The sequence below is a fragment of the Asparagus officinalis genome, chromosome 5 (genome assembly GCF_001876935.1).
Source record: "Asparagus officinalis chromosome 5, Aspof.V1, whole genome shotgun sequence".
Lineage (NCBI taxonomy): Eukaryota > Viridiplantae > Streptophyta > Magnoliopsida > Asparagales > Asparagaceae > Asparagus > Asparagus officinalis.
This window is the reverse complement of record NC_033798.1, coordinates 43,886,530-43,899,935: the sequence shown is the minus strand read 5'-3', so window position 1 is coordinate 43,899,935 and position 13,406 is coordinate 43,886,530.

The following is a 13,406-nucleotide window of genomic DNA, read 5'->3' as shown; positions in this document are numbered from 1 at the left end:
AATAACATTGGTAATATTTCTTAAGAAACTTCCCGTTGATTGGTGCCATGAGCCTATTGCCTTGTTGGTCAATTAGATGATATGCTCAATTTGAGTAGACTGTCTCTACTTTAAATGTACCTTCTCGGTTAGTTTGAAATTTTCCTTTAGTCTTACGCGTCATGACCATGGGTCGACGAACGGCTAAGACGGAATCACCTTCTTTGAAGGATTGTTCTCTGACTCTCCTATTGAAGGCCCTCGAGATCTGTGACTGGTAGATCTCGATCCTTTGATTAGCTTGAAGTCTCAGCTTATCCAGTGCTTCTAGTTCTTGGAGGAGTTTTTGATGATATTATTTAGTTATCACTTTCTCGGCGACGGTGATTCTTAATGACGGTACCTGAATTTCTGAGGGATCACGACTTCACATTCGTAGACCAGTGAGAATGGCGTGGAGCCAATGGGAGTGCAGATTGTTGTTTAGTAAGTCCATAAACAATCTCCTAATCTCATTTGTTGGAGGAGACGAACTTCTTCAGAAGTTTGATGATGGTTCTGTTGAAAGCTTCAGCTAGACCACTAGCAACTAGGTTGTATGGCATAGAAGCCACATCTTAGATTATGTACTTATTGTAGATTTGTAGAATGGTTGACTAACAAATTAATCGTTATCGTGAATGATTCATCTAGGAACACTGAATCGATAAATCACATGATGTCTCAAGAATTTTATCACTTAAGATGTCTTGACTTCTCTGAGGGGAATAGCTTCAACCCATTTAGAAAGGTAATATGTGAGGCCAGGATGAATCGATGACCTTTGGTGGATGGCAGGCTGATTAGCCTAATGATGTCCATGCCCAAAGCTTTAAATGGCTAAGAGGCAACTGTCGGATGCACTTCTTTCAGAGGTTGATGTAGAAAGTCAGCATGGACTTGACACACGTGACATTGTTTAGCGTATGCTACCACGTCTGCTATCATTGTATCCTAGATGATGAAATCAATCTTGAAGTTTAGGACCTGGTTGCTGAGCTCCACATGCACCATCGTGGGCTTGCTTTAACGCTTCTCGAGCTTCACATAGTGATAAGCATCCGAGCAAAATATCATCGAAAGATCACCGGTATAAAGTCTGTGTGGCAGAATCATAGAAGAAACATAGGGCTCTTCTTTGAATCGAGGTCGCTTGCTTCGGATCATCTGGTAGTATCCCGTGCAAGATAGTCAATGATTGGAAACCGACAATCATTACCTTCGAAGTGAGTTGTCCTGACCTGCACTTCATTAGCTTTAAGGATATGCTCTGGGAAGCACAATTGATGGCTAGCCACCGTGATACGTCTAGTGGATTTAGGTGTCAAGGAAAGTGTAGCTGCAAGGGATGTCAGAGCATATGCATGGGTGTTTCCGAGGTGAGATATGTAACTATTGTAGAAGCCTTCAAAAGAATGGACTAGTTTTGTTGCCGCTTTATGGTAAGGCATGAGGTCATTGTGGTGGACCTCTTTATTCTCCCACGATTAGTTTAGAATTGCCATAAGCTTCAAGGTATTTGACACCCATGTCTTGAGAAAGTTATAGGTCGAGTATAAGAGCGTTATACTCGGCAACATTGTTGGAGCATGGCTCGATCAATGAATACGCCTGAGTGAGGACATGTCCATAGGGGTCTGTAGGCATCGAAAATTGCCTATAGGTCTCCACGAACGGTTCAGTGTTAGAGAGCAACGATTAACGTCACTATCCGATCCACAGGAGTCCAATTGACGTCGACGAATGACTGAAGTGAATCGACGAGCCACGTGAGCGGATAGGATTTCGGAACAACGAAGACCCGGACTAATCAGGAACCCGACGGTGTTCACGAAAAGGACAACGCCCTTCATGCCTCGACCACTCTACAGATAATCAAACTACCAGAGCGGATCGAACTCTTCGTCAAGCATCTAATGCACCTGGAATCACTCAAATCCGAGGTCGGACGAAGAATCTACAGGGAAAACAATCATACACCTCAAAACGGAGTCCCGGCAAGTCGAAACACCCCGGGGGTGTCTAGGAAAAGCCTAGACACCCCAGGGGTGTCTCGGCCAAACCGAGACACCCCAAGGGTGTCTCGGCCTGGCCGAGACACCAGGGGGTGTCTAGGCCCCCTAGACCTCCCCTAGCACCTATAAATAGCCCCCAGGGGCCTTTGTTTGAGAGGAGGATTTTTGGGAGACCCTTGGCGAAGCCCTGCTGCAGTGAAGAGTGTTTGTGCGCTTCAACAAGGAGAGGAGAGGTCTACATCAGAGACTTCATCACCCGTTCCCTCTTTTCCTTAGTATTACCCTTCGCCGGTAATCACTAAGAAGAGCTGATATCTCGTTTTAGCCGAGATAGACGCTTCAAGCTTCTAGATCTCACACGGATCGACGAAGCTCTGTCCGATTTTCTCGGAGCAGATCTGAGTGCCCGGTGGTCCACGGATATTGACGTCCCCGTCACAGGCAAAAGACCCACGCAAGCAAGAGACGATAAACGGATCTTGCGTTTGTTTGAAGAGAGTTGTAACCTTTTTGTTTTCATTGAGTAAGAGCCTTATAAAAAGGCAATTTCTTTTTTTGTTTCATTGTAACGATCTAAGTTGTAATGAACACAGCAATGAATACAACAACTTTCTCCGCAAACAAGCTGGCGACCACAGTGGGAGCCAACGGCCTCGCCACCGAGGCCGTCGTGACGCAACCGGCATTCAAGATCCGGGTGAATGAAGAGATCGAATACGAGTTCGATCAGCAGAAGTTCGAAGAGGACCTCTCCTCCTCCTCCAGATCCGCCTCTCTGAACATGCGCATAAAGGTAAATTCTTCCAGAAATGTTCGCAGGACCTTCGGCTCGAAGATCCAAGACTCCATTGCCTCCGCTGCACTTGCACCACGCGACGTCCCCGCGTCGTCCAACGTGGTCGAGACCGCAGATCCGGACTCCTCCTCCGCCGAGGAGATGGCTTCTGAAGACGCTCCAGCATTATCGAAGAGAGCACGCCAAAGACGGCGTCAACGCCTTGCTCGTCAGCTGGCCAAGGCTTTGGAACCGATGGATGGGATCCGCTACAATGAAGATCTCAAGTCCAGACAGCGCCAAGAGCAACAACGGCAAACAACCAACCCCTCCTCCAAAGCAGAAACAAACAAATGGGTTCGTGTCAAAGGAACCTGTTCTACTCTCGAGGAGCGAATCCAGAAGCGCCGCGCCTTGCGTACGCATGCCCGGACCCTTGTGCGAAAAACACAAGAAACGCAAAGGGAAAAGGCAGTGAAGAGATCGCCGAGATTCAAACGAGTTTGGGTGCCAAAAGCCAAATCAGCGCCTAAGGCAAAAGTAGGCGACGTTGCTCTCCGGCCTGCGTCAACTTCAGATCCCGAACCTCCGTTAAAGCCCCACTGCAGCGTGGATTTCCTCAAGTTTAGGAATCCTCTGCACGATCGTATAGGTGTTCTACCCGAGAATCGAGAAAAAGCACTTGTTAAGGAAAGCCCCAGATCGTTGAAGGAGCTTCGAGCCAATGTCCGGACTGGGGGTCGTACACGACCTCCTAGCAAATTTATTGCTGCAACGACCCGCTTGGCGGTGCGTGCAAAAAATCAGGAGCCCGTTAAGGTTTCACCCTCACAAAGGTGTGATTCCAAACGTGTGACTCCCGTAGATGCCAACAAGGCAATGGTTACTCAGAGGAAAACGCGTTGGGCAAACGAATGCGTTATACCTGAGAATCCATGCGAGCAGCCGATAGGTTACTCCGACAGCAATGTCGATGAGTTGTACTATCAGGCTGGGGGTACGAATAAATCCCGAAAGAGAAGTACCCGGGAAGCGGACTCTCACTGTCCGTGCACCAAAATTATCAGGGCAGTATTATCAACGTGTAGCTGCCCCAAGACCGCTCCACAGAGGGTCTCGATATCCGAGAGAATCTCCGATGGAACGACGAAGCCCAAATCAGGGCGTTTCCACCAAAGAGGATCGGTTGCTCGAGATGAGGAGTGCCCAGAAGTTACCATCAACATGGTCAACAGATGAGGAGTGCCCAGAAGTTACCATCAACATGGTCAACAAGGGAAAATCTCCAATTGTTTCAAGTGGTGTCGATCCTAATTTCTCTCCAGGAAGCAGAGTCAATTCGGGAATAGCTCAGCTTCAGCTGGAAGCCATCGGATATAACGGCGACCATGGGATCCATGAAGGAGCCTATTCCGACGATGAGCTCTCAGATTCTTATTCCGCACTCGCCTCCGACGATACAATGTCTAGCATAGGGCAAGCTCGAGAAGTGTTCATGGTCAACACCGAGCAGATAGCCAAAATCATTGAAGAAATGGCCATGATGCGAATGAGGGAAGAGCATGATCAACAAATTCGGGTTCTGTCCAATCAAGTCAGAGTTGAATCCAGCCGTCGCACCCAGAACGCCGCAGTTGACAGCGATCCGGAAGTGGACGAAATCATCATGGCCGACGCACCGCCCAAAAAGACTGGGGGTGGCCCCACTAAAAATAATGACACTGGGGGTAGACCCACCAGTAATGATAACACTGGGGGTGGCCGTATTATTCCTCTCGAAAATCGTCCAAAACAGGATATGGATGAGGCCGAAAAGATGAGGGATCTCGAAAGGAAAATTGACGCCCTGATGACTGCTCGAGAGGTGAAGAAGACCGGCATTCCGTGTCCTTACCCGAAAGAGTGGGATTTGATCCCGTATCCGGCGAAGTTCAACCTGATCAACTTCACGCCGTTCAACGGGAAGGGCTCGCCCACTCAACATCTAATCTATTTCAAGTCCCACTTGGGGGTGATCTCTGGCAACGAGCCTTTGATGGTTTGGTCATTCGTTGGCACCCTTCGCGGGCCTGCTTTCGATTGGTACCGCCGTCTCAAGGCCGGAAGCATCAACTGCTGGGAGGACCTGGAAAGCATGTTCCTCGCCCATTTCTTCGATGATGATACCGAAGTGTCGGTCAGGACACTCTTCGATGAGAAACAAAAATGTGGAGAGTCGGTGGATACCTTCATCAAACGCTTCAGCAATCAGGCAATGAACTGCAAGGATCCCGTCACGGAGGAATTCATCTTGCAGACTTATCAGAACAACTTGTCCATTAACATTTTGGACGTTATGGGAACAGAGCCGCTCAATACCTGGAAAGATTTGAAGGCTCGAGGAGAACAGGCCGAACGCTTCCTCAGGAGGAAGAAAGCCGAGAGGAGCCAACTGATGGTCAACCCTCTGGATTCGGGTCTCGTACCTCATGATGAAGGGGACGCACCTGCGACAGTTATTGATGATAATCAAACGTCACAACAGCAGTCCCGAAGACAACAGAAGAATTCGGATCCAAGACTCCAAAACGAGTACTCGTTCAAAGACGAAGACGTTCCAGCTATCTTCGAGACTCTTCTCGAAAACAATAAGATCAAGCTGCCACCCATCACGAATCAGGAGGAAGCTGACAATACTGCGGATCCGAAGTACTGCGCGTACCATAGGAGGATCCTTCATCCCACCAAGGATTGCTTTGCTCTCAAGAACAGCATTCAGACCTTGGCTGAAGCCAGCGTTATAACGCTAGGGTAAGCCAATTGAGAACGGTGACACTCCAAAGAGTACACGAGTATAAACTGTTTCTCAACACTCCGACAAGTATAAGAGTATAAACTGCTTCTCAACACTCCAAAGAGTATAAGAGTATAAACTGCTTCTTAATCCTCCGACCGGTATAAGAGGTTAAACTGCTCCCTGATACTCCAATAGGTATATGAGTCTAAACTGTTTCCTACCATTGACGGGAAGTTCCTGGAGGATATTACGCTAATATTCTTAAGGATAACCCGGTCAGATAACAAAGTCAAACCCCGTTCCAAGAAAGAAGCTGGGGGTGGATAACCCAATGTATTGGGAAGTTCCCGGAAGAATACCACATGGGTATTCTTAGGGATAACCCAGTCATTGTGGAATTGACGAATGAGAAATCTACATTCGGACTCTGAAGGTCAGAATGTCTCTTCTTATTCTTATCAAAATTCTCTAACTCTTATGAATTATTTTCGTGAGGTGAGATCCAATCCTCTGATAGGTTAATCTTTCCTCACCAAACCATCCGCTGATCAAACTAAATGACAGGGGATCCACCAACATTTCCATTTGCCCGTCATTGGCATTTCTCAGACTTAACGTGCTAGGTCCTAAACGCCTAGCATTAAAGTCTCCCTTTGAGTGATAATACGAGTTGGCATTTTCTTTGCTACCCGTATTCCAAATTCTTTGCTTTCTGGTCAAACCTATAAAAGTTAGGGCCAAAACCAAATTCCCCTCTCGATTCCTCCAATGAACGAGAGGTCCACTTTCAAATCGAGTGATCAAACCTTCCGACAGTTAGGGTTATCTCAAACTCCTGCCTGGTCAAACCTTCCTACAGTTAGGACCAAAGCCAAAATCCCCTCTCGATTCCTCCAATGAACGAGAGGTCCACTTGGAACAGTCAAACCTATAAAAGTTAGGATTTAAGGTCATCTTAAACTCCTGTTTGGTCAAACCTTCCTACAGTTAGGACCAAAACCACAATTCACTCTCAATAAACGAGATGAACGAGAGGTCCACTTTCAAATCGAGTAATCAAACCTTCCGACAGTTAGGGTTATCCGAATTGTTACGATTCTCGGAGTGGAGATCCCACTCTTAGTTTCATCCTTCCGGATTCTGGGGGTGGAGATCCCACCTCGAGTTTCCTTTCCAGCTGTAGATAGAATATAAAATTCTTCCTCTTCAGCACCGGGAGATAGAATATAAAATTCTTCCTCTCCCGTTTCTCAGTCTGTCTTTGCTTTTAGAAAAGACACGATTCTCAACTTCTAATCCGGGCACTCGATGCACGGGGAATTTCATCCCGAAGCCTAAGTAGGGATAAGTCAACGCCTAACACGCATTGTCGGGTAGTCTATTCCCGTGAGAAAGACGAAGCCTATGTATTCAAATTCATAGCACAAAGCCTCAGAGAGTTTACTCTCTTAGCACAACGTTACATGTGAGACGGGTTTAATAATTCACATGCTAGTCCGATTTTAAACGGTAATCGGTAAAGACATATCAAACCCGTTGAAGGCTGGGGGTTAGCCAAAAAACCCCAAAGTCAACGCCTAACACGCGTCGCCGGGTAGTCTATTCCCGTGAGAAAGACGAAGTCTACGTATTCAATGTCGTAGCACTAAAAGGGTTAACTCTTTTAGCTTAACGTCGCATGTGGAACGGACTTAAACAATCCGCATGCTAGCCCGACTCAAACGGTAGTCGGTAAAGGCTCATCAAACCCGTTGATGGCTGAGAATTTGCCAAAAATTCTATATATGCGAGTCATTGACGCACCAGCTCCACTAGTTGGTCTCGTGACTTGAGCATCCAACAAATTCAGGATAAAATCCACACATGCAGATGAATCAGCTTTAAACTGTTGGTCCTGCAGCCCCAACATTTGGACCGCTATGCTCCAATACCTTAAGAGCTTAAACTGTGTATACTCCAGCAAACGTACGAGTATAAACTGTGTTAATAGCGATGCGAAACCCTAAGGGTCAATGCCGGTCAACGCGTAACCATAGGTCAACGCCAGTCAACGCGTTGCAACAAAAGTCAACGTTCGATGATTCGAAACCCTAGGGGTCAACGCCGGTCAACGCGAAACCCTAGGTCAACGCCAGTCAACGCGTTGCAACAAAAGTCAACATTAGACGATTCGAAACCCTAGGGGTCAACGCCGGTCAACGCGTAACCCTAGGTCAACGCCAATCAACGCGTTGCGACAAAAGTCAACGTTTGAGGATTCAAAATCCACACCAATCAACACACGACGATTCGAAACCCTAAGGGTCAACGCCGGTCAACGCGTAACCCTAGGTAAACGCTAGTCAATGCGTTCCGACAACAGTCAACGTTCGAGGATTCAAAATCCACACTAATCAACGTTCAACGATTCAACACCCTAGGGTCAACGCCGGTCAACGCGTAACCCTCGGTCAACACCAGTCAACGCGTTGCGACAAAAAGTCAACACACGGTGGTCTGAAACCCTAAGCCAGCACAATGTGGCGGGGGTAGTTAAAAGTCAACTCAATGACACGAACCAAACTCAATTCATCAGCTGCAAACTCGAGACCCCGACGACGGCCAAGCGATAAACGCAGTGCCGAAAGAACTTCGGCTATTCGTCAAAGCATCGAATAGACCGAAAATCGAAGGAGCCAAGAGTTGAAGCTAACTACAGGTCCTTATGCCGACTGAAGTCTAGACCAATCACATCCAAAGTATTCCAGCCTCTTCTATAAAAGAAACGAGTCCGGAACGCTTTGGAGGGGGTATCTGTAGGCATCGAAAATTGCCTATAGGTCTCCACGAACGGTTCAGTGTTAGAGAGCAACGATGAACGTCACTATCCGATCCACAGGAGTCCAATTGACGTCGACGAACGACTGAAGTGAATTGACGAGCCACGTGAGCGGATAGGATTTCGGAACAACGAAGACCCGGACCAATCAGGAACCCGATGGTATTCACGAAAAGGACAATGCCCTTCATGCCTCGACCACTCTACAGATAATCCAACCACCAGAGCGGATCGAACTCTTAGTCAAGCATCTAACGCACCTCGAATCACTCAAATCTGAGGTCGGACGAAGAATCTACAGGGAAAACAATCATACACCTCAAAACGGAGTCCCGGCAAGTCGAAACCCCCGGGGGTGGAGGAGGATTTTTGGAGACCCTTGGCGAAGCCCTGCTGCAGTGAAGAGTGTTCGTGCGCTTCAACAAGGAGAGGAGAGGTCTACATCAGAGCCTTCATCACCCGTTCCCTCTTTTCCTTAGTATTACCCTTCGCCGGTAATCACTAAGAAGAGCTGATATCTCGTTTTAGCCGAGATAGACGCTTCAAGCTTCTAGATCTCACGCGGATCGACGAAGCTCTGTCCGATTCTTTCGGAGCAGATCTGAGTGCCCGGTGGTCCACGGATATTGACGTCCCCGTCACAGGCAAAAGACCCACGCAAGCAAGATACGATAAACGGATCTTGCGTTTGTTTGAAGAGAGTTGTAACCTTTTTGTTTTCATTGTGTAAGAGCCTTATAAAAAGGCGATTTCTTTTTGTTTCATTGTAACGATCTAAGTTGTAATGAACACAACAATGAATACAATAACTTTCTCCGCAAACAGGGTCAATCAGCACTACCCCCACTCCTACAATGATTGCTCTTTTATGGTTGCATCGTGATGCACCGTCAAAGTAGAGTTGCCATATTTGATGGTGTGAGAAAGCATTTGACTCAAAGACCTCATCCGGGATGCCTTCATAGAGCTTAGAAGACTAAGGAATAGGGTATTCTGCTAGAAAATCGGCTATTGCTTGACCCTTAACTACTTCGTGTGGCATGAATGTCATGTCGTATTACGATAGTAGTATCCTCATTTTGCTAACCTAGATTTCGGTGACCCAGATTTTGTCATGAGTATCCGTAGAGGATTGACTCTTGAGATAACGTTAATGGATTAGCCGGTGAGGTAGTGCCGCATCTTCTGAATTGCGAAGACCAATGCTAAACATTCATTCTCGACTGGTGTTTTCAGGAAAAGCTGCCTTCATCATTGATTTCATTAAACTTCAGTCGTTACAATGAATTCGAATAACAAAGAAATAAAAATTACAACTTTCTTGAAAATAAACGTAAGATCCTGTTTTGCGGTCTCTTGCTTGCGTGGGTCTTTTGCCTGTGACGGGGACGTCAATATCCGTGGACCACCGGGCACTTAGATCTGTTCCGAAAGAATCGGACAGAGCTTCATCGATCCGCGTGAGATCTAGAAGCTAGAAGCGTCTATCTCGGCTAAAACGAGATATCAGCTCTTCTTAGTGATTACCGGCGAAGGGTAATACTAAGGAAAAGAGGGAACGGGTGATGAAGGCTCTGATGTAGACCTCTCCTCTCCTTATTGAAGCGTACGAACACTCTTCACTGCAGCAGGGCTTCGCCAAGGGTCTCCAAAAATCCTCCTCCAAAACCAAGGCCCAAGGGGGCTATTTATAGATGTGTGGAGGGCTCTAGGGGCCTAGACACCCCCTGGTGTCTCGGCCAGGCCGAGACACCCTTGGGGTGTCTCGGTTTGGCCGAGAGTGTTTCGACTTGCCGGGACTCCGTTTTGAGGTGTATGATTGTTTTCCCTGTAGATTCTTCGTCCGACCTCGGATTTGAGTGATTCTAGGTGCGTTAGATGCTTGACGAAGAGTTCGATCCGCTCTGGTGGTTAGATTATCTGTAGAGTGGTCGAGGAACGAAGGGCATTGTCCTTTTTGTGAACACCGCCGGGTTCCCGATTGGTCCGGGTCTTCGTTGTTCCGAAATCCTATCCGCTCACGTAGCTCGTCGATTCACTTCAGTCATTCGTCGATGTCAATTAGACTCTTGTGGATTGGATAGTGACGTTCATCGTCGTTCTTTAACACTGAACCATTTGTGGAGACCTATGGGCAGTTTTCGATGCCTACGGATACCCCCTCCAAAGCGTTCCGGACTCGTTTCTTTTATAGAAGAGGCTGGAATACTTTGGATGTGATTGGTCTGGCCTTCAGTTGGTGTAAGGACCTGTGGTTAGCTTCAACTCTTGGCTCCTTCGATTTTTAGTCTATCCGATGCTTTGACGAATAGCCGAAATTCTTTCGGCACTGCGTTTATCGCTTGGCCGTCGTCGGAGTCTCGAGTTTGCAGCTGATGAATTGAGTTTGGCTCGTGTCATCGAGTTGACTTTGAACTACCTCCGCCACATTGTGCTGGCTTAGGGTTTCAGATCATCGTGTGTTGACTTTTTGTCGCAACGCGTTGACTGGTGTTGACCTAGGGTTACGCGTTGACCGGCGTTGACCCTTAGGGTTTTGAATCGTCAAACGTTGATTCTGGTTGCAACGCGTTGACTGGCGTTGACCTAGGGTTACGCGTTGACCGGCGTTGACCCTTAGGGTTTCGAATCGTCAAACGTTGACTTTGTTTGTAACGCGTTGAATGGCGTTGACCTAGGGTTACGCGTTGACCGGCGTTGACCCTTAGGGTTTCGAATCGTCAAACGTTGACTTTGATCGCAACGCGTTGACTGGCGTTGACCTAGGGTTACGCGTTGACCGGCGTTGACCCTTAGGGTTTCGGATCGTCGAACATTGACTTTGATCGCAACGCGTTGACTGGCGTTGACCTAGGGTTACGCGTTGACCGGCGTTGACCCTTAGGGTTTTGGATCATCAAACGTTGACTTTGATCGCAACGCGTTGACTGGCGTTGACCTAGGGTTACACGTTGACCGGCGTTGACCCTTAGGGTTTTGAATCGTCAAACGTTGACTTTGAACGCAACGTGTTGACTGGCGTTGACCTAGGGTTACGCGTTTTTCCGGCGTTGACCCTTAGGGTTTTGAATCGTCAAACGTTGACTTTGATCACAACGCGTTGACTGGCGTTGACCTAGGGTTACACGTTGACCGGCGTTGACCCTTAGGGTTTTGAATCGTCAAACGTTGACTTTGATCGTAACGCGTTGACTGGCGTTGACCTAGGGTTACGCGTTGTCCGGCGTTGACCCTTACGGTTTTGAATCGTCAAACGTTGATTGGTGTCGATTTTCATCAAGACATCCAATAATCGACGGAAACGTGCGAATTCGGGCCTAAAACAGGCGTACGGGGACAAAACAGGACCAGAAACACCCAGGGGTGTCTCGCCCTTGGCCGGGGCACCTTGGGGTGTCTCGGCCAAGGCCGAGACACCCTAGGGTGTCTCGGCCAAGTCATCCTCAAGCTCAAGAAGAGCCTCTTGATTTGGGTAAGCTTCTCCTCAAAAGAACTCTCTCATTTTTTGACAAAGATTGAAACTTTATGCTTGTAATGAGGGTATGCCATGAATTTGTATGCAAAGATCATAGCTTTTTGTTCTCATGAGTTAGGAGATAGGCTCTTTGATAATGGGTTGTGTAGGCACAAGAATTTGGCGGGGTTTTTATGCGAAATTGCAATATGGCCGAAATTGGAGGGGCCTTTATGTAAAGTTACAATGTGGCCGAAATTTTTGGGGGGCTTTTATGCAAAAGGGCTGACATTTAGGTCTTGGATTGCATGTCCACTTGGTTGAAAGTTTGAGGGGTACTTTATGCAAGAAAATCAATGTTGTTTGAGGGGTTTATTTGCAAAAAGCAACCCACAAAGTGTAGAGGGGTTTATTTACAAAATGGCTGAAATTTAGGGCTGAAATTCCAAAGTTTAGACCACAATCCGATAACCAAAGTTTTGATAAGGGTATGTGGACGTTAAATTGGAATTTGTGAAAGGGTCTATATGCAAAATTGGCTCAATTTTACAAAAGGGCTCATTTGTAAAAATAACCAAAATTGTGGGGTATCGGGGGGTGCTATATGATCAGATATGGTGACCATGACCCAACCCGAGCGTGTCCTTGACCCGAATTTAGCCTTGAATGTGAAGGGTATTCTGGGTATTTCACCAAAATTCACCGCGAAAGGTGACAATCATTGTTTCGCATGCACGAAATTTGTAGGTTTAACTAGACTTCAATTATGAAATCCTATTTATGCATAGGATTTTAATTAAAGTTCTTAGTTTCCCTTTTAAATTTCACGTATTCATATTTTAGATTGTACCTGACTTGCTGCTTTTCGTTGCAGATTTTCAATGTCTCCACGCCGACCTCGACCTCGTAGGAGTCGTTCTCACTCGCAGCACAGCGAGGAAGAGGTTCCCGCTACATCTTCCCCCGCGGCCTCATTCTTCGGGGGTGAGAATTTATGCAGAGATTTTTTTCTTGTATCCATGATTGACCTCTTTGCGGGTCATGAAGGAAGAACCGACACCCTCCTTTGCGGGGGTTAAGGTTGCAGACTTGTCTTGCTTAGCCAATTCAAGTCTTCCGGTATATTGGGGCGATTTTGTGCCGTCCTACACCTTATAGTTCGGTGTATGTTACCACGTTATTCACGTGGTGATGCATACCGTTCTTTCAGTGTAGGATACTCAAAATCGTCTCTCCAATTCTTCCGTGGATGAGCTTATCATTCTTCTTATGAATTTTTCTGACTCCACCCTTGTGCTTTATTGCAGTGGAATTTCCTGCGGATAGGCTTCCTCCTCACACCAACACCGGTTGTAGTCGGGAGGTCTTCTCTTCAGCTTCCCTTAGGTAGGCTGTTAGCCCACTTCCTCGGTTCGATAGAGATCGCTCAGACGAATCTTGCCGCTTGATACGGGAAGGAGGGCGCCATTGCTTGTGCCAGCTCATCACAGATGCCTCCTTTACCGCTGATTCTACCTCCACTCGGGCTTTACAGAAGCCGAGCTTCTTGT